Below are 9,539 nucleotides of genomic sequence, written 5' to 3' on the forward strand. Positions count from 1 at the left end.
GTATTAATTTACAAGTTCCCCAGAAACTATCAACAGTAGAAAACTATAGAGAATCCCAGCAAAAATATATTAGCCCAGGCAACACTTTTTTTTTTATTTTTTTTAACGTTTATTTATTTTTGAGACAGAGAGAGACAGAGCATGAACGGGGGAGGGTCAGAGAGAGGGAGACACAGAATCCGAAACGGGCTCCAGGCTGTCAGCACAGAGCCCAATGCGGGGCTCGAACTCACGGACCGTGAGATCGTGACCTGAGCCGAAGTCGGCCGCTCAACCGACTGAGCCACCCAGGCGCCCCCAGGCAACACTTTTTAAAAATAATAAGATTGGATGGTAGCAAACCCAGTGACAAGAAGCTTAGAGAAGTGCTGCTTTGGTCTCATGTTGCATAGAAGTTTCATGGATCAGAATAACCTGCCAATTGCTTTCTCCTAACCCCTTCTTCATTTAAGGATTCATTAAGTTTCTACTTGGCGTTTTCCCAATCTCTCCATACTGCCTTTGGCCAATAACTACTCATCACGAATTGGTTTGCCACAAGCCTGTGCAACAGTATCTTCCCCCTGCCCCCTGCCCCAGTGGAATCAGAAGCATTTCACCTAAGAATTTGGAAGAATTTCATGTCCGTTTAAAAATATGTTTCCCTGGACCCTTTTTAGGAGACATTTGCTAATCTATATTTATGTTTCCCTGCTCCTCTGATCCTGGTAAACAGTGCTTCCGGGATAGGGTTGTCAGATAAAATATAGGACACTCAGCTAAATTCGAATTCCAGATGAACAATGCATACTTTTTTTAGTATAAGTATGTCCCAAATATTGAATAGGGTATACTTAGACTTTCATGTAAAGTATTTCCAGTCTTTGTATGAAATTCAAATTTGAGTGAGTATTCCATATCCGTTGCTTAATTGGACAATCCTATTCTAGGAACTATTAGACTATTGACCTTCTAGACAGATCTGTTTTTAATGCATTAACAAAGTGATCAAGAGGTCAGCATTCCCCGCTCATGCTTTCAGAAAGCCAGGAATGAGGCCAAATGTAATGACAGCTGTTCATCGAGAAATTATCCTGATATTCCAAACTTTTAGAAGAGTTGCCAAGAGCTTTCTGCATGTGAACAGTTGAAAGGACTCCATTCATATCTCAGTGTACAACAGGGGGTTGCGAAACCTTTGTTGTCCATCAACAAATTTTGAAGTCAAATTTAGTGCTATTTAAAATATATTGATTCAAAGCAATTAACACGCATAAAACGTGTTACTATTTAAACCAGTAACACATGTTTTAAACAACTGCACATTTTCTCAAACTATTTTAGAATTAGAAAAAAATCTGTAAGGAGCAAAGACTTAATGGGCTTTGATATATTCTGTGCATTATTTGCTATGGTACCTCAGGCCTGAGTGAGTCTCAGTTTCCACGTCTATAAATTGGAAATAACATGTTATATGGTAGGATAGGATATGAGTTTTAGACATAAGTCAAGTGAAAGATTTAGGAGAGTACAAGGGATTTAGCAGAAAATCATTCAATGATAAATATAATTATTTTTAGCAGTATAGATAATGTAGATGATCTAGTAAATTATAACCATCTTAATATTGCTAAGGAAACAGAGTGGGCTCAAACTTAAAAGAATAAAATAATTTAAGTTTAACATGACAAGTGTTTTAATTTTTGACCAAAAATATTTTGGGAAAAGTGTCAACCAAGTACAGAGAAAAAAAAAAAACTAGATAATTCTCTAAGGATAAAATATATAATGGAAGTTGATAACTCAAAAGTGTTAACCAAATATATTTTACAACTAAAATATATTTACAAATATATTTTACAGCATTACTGTAATCACTGTACTGATGGATATTTCCAACCAGTCACACAGAGCACTGAAAGGCACAAATACGAAAATTAGGGTGCAGATTTAAACCGAGTTATTTTGTCCATGATAATTTTCCCATAAAAATATTTTTACAGCGTAGGATTTTAATATGAATTGTATATCGGTAACTTACCATCAAGAAATGTATGCAATCTTTCATTTTCTGATTCATTTTTTTTCTTTTGATTTGACACGCGTTCACAAAATGTCAAATATGTGGTAGGCACTATGTTCACAACCAAAATGCCATGCAAAGTTAGGAAGGCCACTGACCACATAAACTTATGTACTGTTGGCTGCCTTCAATCCCTTCCCTAAGCAGTCTGTATAACATGATTTGCCAGTGAAACCACTCTTGCCCACACTTTCTACTCTTTACTCCCTTATCTTCCAAATGCCCAATGTTGTTGGTTCAACACACAATGTTTTACTCCTTGACACTGTTTTACTCCTTGACTCGCTGAGCGATGTTGGAATAACTCATCTGTCACCATGATTTAAGCCTTCAGCCCAGGTGCATAAACCAGTATTCCTTTTCTTGGCTCTGGTGAGCTCCTTCCTCATGGTTCTCACTTTACTCATGCTTCTTGGTCTAGCTCTAGTGTGTGTGTGTGTGTGTGTGTGTGCGCGTGTGATTTTCAACCTTCTTAGCTTTGTTCATTTCATTTGCTGGAACTTCGTAATTTTATATAGCTGAAGTTGTTTATTGTGCAAATTTTCTGACCTTTAATTTTCTTTATCATTATTATTTTTACTTTGTCTCTCCTCTTCCTAAAATCATGTCTTGGATGGACATGGGACAGACATCCAGTAAGGTAACAGAATCATAATTTGAAATTATATATTTATTTTCCATTTAACTAGAAACAATACCAGTCAATTATGGCTTTGCATTAATATTGTATGATCAGAAGATATCTATTTTTTCAATTGCCTTTGGAGCCACTCTGTTTATATCTCTCTCTCTCAAACAGACACTCTTTTTCTCTCCTTCGTCTCCTCTTTCCAATTGGGAACAAAATTGATACGAAAAATAAAGATTTACATGAATGTGTGGGGTTTTGGGGAGGGATAGAAAGGATGCAAACACGTTATTTTTCTTCAGAAGTTAGTTACAGAAGTCAGGCATTTGCCACAAAATAAAGAATGAGAGTCTGCCCTGAAAGAGAATTTGAATCTTCGTTGTTTGTGCCTAACTGTGAGACTGTGGGCAAGTTATTTAGTGTTATTGAAACTCAGGTTGAGATAAGGAGAATATATCCTACAAAGATCTGTTGGGATAATTTAAGAAATAATCCATTTGAGAAGGACTAACATATATCTTGTGCTCAATAAATTCAAGTTCCTTTTCTTCATTTCCTTGTGCATTCTTAATAACATCTTGTGCTTTGACACAAAGTCTATTCTTATGTTGGTAATTATGACTTCAAAAGGTTTATTTAAATTAATGAGCTATGATATTATGAAATAGCAAATTTTAAATAAATATTTTTATTTTAAATTAATATTGTCTTAATTTCAAATAAATGCATTTTATACTTTTTATTTAAATATTTACATTATTGAAAAAGCATGTTTCTTTTCTAACACTAATACAAACATTTTTATAGTTATTGTCTGTGTCTTGAGAAACTGCACAGGTATTTATTCTTTATTTTATTCTTTATAATCTTTAAATCTTTATAATTCTTTAAAATCTGAAATTCACAAACTTATTCCCTTAAATTTTTGAAACACAGTGTTCTCTCTTAAATGTCAGTATGTACTCAGAGAGCATAGATCTGCCAGTGAAACTTAGGTTTCCCTGATGATGAGTGATATTGAGCATCTTTATTGAGCATCTTTGCATGTGTCTCTTGGCCATAGGTAGTATAGCTCACCTATAAAACAGTTGAGCAAAATACGTGACCTTATCTTAACTAAAAAGATGACACTGGCTGCCGAAAAAGAGTTTCCCGGTTCACAAGACAGCCTCTCTTTTCCTTGTCAGTGTTTCCCACTTAACCTGAGTTTCTTTCTTCTTATTGTTTTAACATAGTTTATTGTCAGGTTAGCTAAAATACAGCGTATACAGTGGAATCGTGGCTTTGGGAGTAGATTCCTATGATTAGTCACTTACAAACGACACCCAGTGCTCATCCCAACAAGTGCCTTCCTCAATGTCCATCATCCATTTCCCCCTCTCCCTCACTGCCCCCCATCAACCCTCAGTTTGTTTTCTGTATTTAAGAATATCGTATGGTTTGTCTCCCTCTCTGTTTGAAACTATTTTTTTCTCTTACTTCCCCCATGGTCTTCTGTTAAGTTTCTCAAATTCCACATATCAGTGAAAACATATGATATTTATTTTTCTCTGCCTGACTTATTTCACTTAGCATAATACCCTCCAGTTGCATCCACGTTGTTGGAAACGGCCATATTTCATCCTTTCTCACTGTCAAGTAACATTCCATTGTATATACAAACCACATATTCTTTATCCATTCATCAGTTGATGGTCATTTGGGCTCTTTCCACAATTTGGCTATTGTGGATAGTGCTGCTATAAACATTGGGGTACATGTGCCCTGTGAATCAGCACTCTTGTATCCTTTGGATAAATTCCTAATAGTGATATTCCTGGACATAGGGTAATTCTATTTTTAATTTTTTGGAGGGGAACCTCCACACTGTTTTCCAGAGTGGCTGCACCAGTTTGCATTCTCGCCAACAGTGCAAGAGGGTTCCCATTTCGCCACATCCTCACCAACATCTGTTGTTTCCTGAGTTGTTAATTCTAGCCACTCTGACCACTGTGAGGTGGTATTGAAGATGTAATCATCAAGAGAGTATAGTATTGGCACAAAAACAGACACATAGACCAATGGAATAGAATAGAGAGCTCAGAATTGGGCCCGCAAACATATGGCCAACAAATCTTTGGCAAAACAGGAAAGAGTATTTAATGGAAAAAAAAAAGACAGTCTCTTTAGCAAATGCTGCTGGGAGAACTGGACAGCAACATGCAGAAGAATGAAACTGGACCACTTTTTTTACATCATACACGAAAACAAGCTCAAAATGGATGAAAGACCTAAAGGTGAGACAAGAAACCATCAAAAACCTAGAGGAGAAAACAGGCAATAACTTCTTTGACTTCAGCTGTGGCAACTTCTTACTTGACACATCTCTGAAGGCAAGGGGAATGAAAGCAAAAATGAACTATTGGGACCTCATCAAGATAAAAAGTTTCTGCACTGCAAAGGAAGCAATCAACAAAACTATAAGGCAACCAATGGAATGGGAGAAGAGATACTGGCAAATGACATATCAAATAAAGGGTTGGTATCCAAAAGTCTATAAAGAACTTACCAAACTCAACACCCAAAAAACAAATGAATTAAAACAAGTGAAGAAATGGGCAGAAGACATGAATAGACACTTTTCCAAAGAAGACATCCAGATGGCCAAGAGACACATGCAAAGATGCTCAATATCACTCATCATCCGGGAAACCTAAGTTTCACTGGCAGTTCTATGCTCTGGAAAACTGAGTACATACTGACATTTAAGAGAGAACACTGTGTTTCAAAAATTTAAGGGAATAAGTTTGTGAATTTCAGATTTTAAATAAGATGCAAATACTAAAAAATAAGCAAAAAGTGCACAAATCCACAGGCCCAAGATTCAGAGTAAAATGGAGCTCTCCATAACATAGACCCTTTATTTACTTGACACATTTATTCAATATTTTGACAAATATTACTTGACAAATATTTTTTAGCTACTCTTGTGCCATATACACCATGTGATAACTGTGGCATAGGTATCTTAAAGTACAGTTATTGAAAATAAAATTAAAATGTAGAGCAAGGGATTTTTGTGACTATTTCAGCATCACTAAGTACTAAAATTAGGTAATAAATTAGATAACATTTATTGGATTTTTTTCCTTTATGATAACTAGAATGTATGTTGAAATCAATTCTCAAACACAGCCTGGTATGTTTCAGCCATATGAATGTTCATTCCACACATTCTTAAATAAAAGCTTCAAGATGCCTTAAGCTCCTTGTGTGAAATTTTTGTGCGTTCTCTACAAAGAATTTCAACTTTACAAATTGCTTTTTCATTGAGCGCACCAGTTTTTACTAACTTTATAGCCAAACATGTAGCCCAAATCATTTTCTCATGGATGTCATACTCGTGTTCCTTTTTGTAGCTATTTTAAATTTTGGTTTGTTATAGTGCATCCCATTTGCAAGTATAATTCTTTTTATCTCCCCTTGGGATTAGAACCCTTTATTCTCACCAAGTATTGAAGTCAAAACTGAATAATCTGGAGTTCTTCAGAATTGAACATATAATTTGATAATTGGATCAACAGGGGAAAAAATGTAGTGCGTTCCACCCCTTATTTTATTCCTGAAATGTTCATTCAGCAGGTTGTGTCCAACCTACACTTTCAGTTAAAAAGTTTCCTTCTCACTTCCTTTGTCTCTTCAGTGGCCTCAGTCAGCTCCATTCTCTTCTATTCACTTTTTTTTAATTATTTAAAATAGGAAGGACTAAAACCTCCACAAATTTTATGTATATAAGAATCAAAAAAATTATAGAGTACCCAAGACCCCACTATTGAACTCAAAGTTAACAGTCTGCAACATTCCATGTCTTTTCCCAATTCTACCTCTCACCTCCCCACCACAAAGTAATCCCTTAAGGCACTTTGTTCTTCTCTTTCCTTTGTTTCCCATAATTTGATGAGTACACATGACTCTAAAAATATATCCTTAGTCATGACTTCATTTTTGAACTTTATAAAATCTCGTTGGCCTTTTTTCCCCTCAACTTAATATCCTTAAGACTTATCCATTCTCATGCACATAAAATACAGATCATGGATTTTCCACAGTTGTCTAGACCTATTCTGTGAGAACAAATCATACCTCAGTTACCCTAATTGATGAACATTATGGATTGTTTCAACTTAGGTGCCATTATGACCGAGACTGCTATGCATATTCTTGGTGGAGAATGTTCCTAGAAGCAGGATTGCTAGATAGTAGGGAAGGTGAATGTTCAATTTGACCAGGTAACACCAAACTCTTTTCCAAAGTACCTGTTATAAAATATAACTAGTGGTCATGAACTGAATAGTAGATGTTTTACCTCCCCACTAGCACTTTGTAATGAAAAACAAAGTCTAGAATATGAGGAAAGAAAACCTGCTTGGTTTCCCTGGGAAAGTTAATCTCATGCTTCAATTTCCTGATACATAAAGTAGGTCACAGTGTGTTGTGAGATTTAAATTATTTTTTTTAACCTTTATTCATTTTTGAGAGAGACAGACAGATAGAGTGTGAGTGGGGGAGGGGCAGAGAGAGAGAGAGAGGGAGACACAGAATCTGAAGCAGGCTCCAGGCTCTGAGCTGTCAGCACAGAGCCCAGTGAGGGGCTGGAACTCACAGAAGCGTGAGATCATGACCTGAGCTAAAGTCGGACGATTAACCGACTGAGCCACCCAGGCGCCCCAAGGATTAAATTAGAGACAGAAAGAGAGAAAATGTGTGCGTGCATGACTCATGTGCAGGTAAAATTTTACTCATATAATGATATTACTTTTTATGATAATATGGTAAATTGTTTTGTTTTTCAACTAAAATCCTTCTAGCGTAAGTTGATGTTAAGGCATTTCTCTCTCCATCTTTTATATTTTATTCTTTCCTTTTCTGTTTGTCCTTTCTCTCTTGAGCTTCCTCTTTATTTTCTCCCCATTTCCCAATCCCTCTTAATCAGAACGTGACGCCATATAAAATGAAACACATTAGTTGCGTGAGTTGAATACATGTTCATGTTTTCCGATCTTTGTGAGGTTTTCCATTTGTTTTTTTGTTTGATTGCTTGTTTTTTTTTTAATTTTTTTTAATGTTTATTTATTTTTGAGACAGAGAGAGACAGAGCATGAACGGGGGAGGGTCAGAGAGAGGGAGACACAGAATCGGAAACAGGCTCCAGGCTCTGAGCTGTCAGCACAGAGCCCGACGCGGAGCTCGAACTCACGGACCGCGAGATCCTGACCTGAGCCGAAGTCGGCCGCCCAACCGACTGAGCCACCCAGGCGCCCCTGTTTGCTTGTTTTTTAATAAAGAGGTTTGGCTGCACCAATTTGGTTACCGGCACGGAAGTTCACATGTAGAAGCTACTGTCCCTCTCTTAATGGGGTAGCCCAAGACAGATAAAGTCAAACTTGGCTTCCAGAAACTTCAGATGTATGTGTGTGTGTGTGTGTGTGTGTGTGTGTGTGTGTATTTCCCAACCCTTGCTCTTAGCGAAGTCAATAGACCACATGGGTGTTCTTCAGGGCTACACCAGGATGGGGCACATCTTGGACTGGAATGTAACAGCTTCAAGAGGTAACACCTTCCAACATCACACTGTTCTCCAAATTCAGATTTTTCTCAACAGCATTTCACATGAGCAGGAGCTGTGAGTCTGGCGAGGTGCCACTGTCCTCAAGAGTCTCCTCAAGTGCATTTACAGGTCTCTTTATGAGATCCTGGAATCTTTTCACTTGCACATTCTAGCAACATCGCATCATGGCAGCACAGGATCACTGTTATCTCCCCTCATGTCTGTCAATTATAGGTCAAATGAACACCCAAAGTAGGCAACTCCCTCATATCAACTCTCGTCATGGAGGTGAATGTTGGACCACAAAATGTCACGTCTACCTGGAATCCTAGAATATGACCTTATTTGGAAATGTAATTGTACAGATAGAATTAATTAGTAAAGATGAAGTCATGCTGCATTAGGATGGGCCTTAAATCCAACGGTGGGTGACTTTATAAGAAAAAGAGAGAGCACGTAGACAAGGCCACGTGAACACAGAGGCAGAGATTGGAGTTATACCACTATGGGTGGAGGAACGTTTGGAGCCAGAGACACTGGAATACCCAAGGGAAGATTCTTCTCTAGAGCCTTTGGGGAACGAGGGCCCTCCTTACACCTGATTATAGACTTTCAGCCTCCAGAAATCTGAGAGAAAAAATTTCTGTTGTTTTTAAGATATCCATTTTGCAGTGATTTGCTATGGCAGCCTTAGCAGACAAATATAACAAGGGAACAGTGAAGCATACTCTGAGGCCAAAACGGAACACACACACACACACACACACACACACACACACCATTTTGTGATTGTAATAGATAAAGACATTAATTAATATAGTATAGAAAAGAGCTGTAAATTACGGATCTGAAGAATGTGTGGGTGTAGTGTAGAAAAATGAGACAGGATTTTTAGCTCTGGACTTGCCCTTAAGCTGGAATCCAGACCAGCCACTCTGAAGCCAGTTGATCATTCCCTATTTTAAGTTACTCTTTATGTACTTTCGTGCAGACTGATTTTCCCCTCATGAGAGTTTATGTGATTCAAAGGAAAAATAGTCCCCCTTGAAGGATATCATTGGAGTGTACAGAACACATAATTCTCTGAAACTCCAGACATGCATTCCTTGACAGTTATTTACTAGCAGTTTTGAAGGCACAAACAGCTGTGAGTGACAAGCATCTGTCACAAATTCATCCAAGTTAATGGTGTTGAGGCTCAAACCCTGGCACCTTGTGACAAAGGTATGATACACACATGGGCAGTCTTTAAGATCCCTGCA

This window comes from Panthera tigris, chromosome A3 (genome assembly GCF_018350195.1).
Source record: "Panthera tigris isolate Pti1 chromosome A3, P.tigris_Pti1_mat1.1, whole genome shotgun sequence".
Lineage (NCBI taxonomy): Eukaryota > Metazoa > Chordata > Mammalia > Carnivora > Felidae > Panthera > Panthera tigris.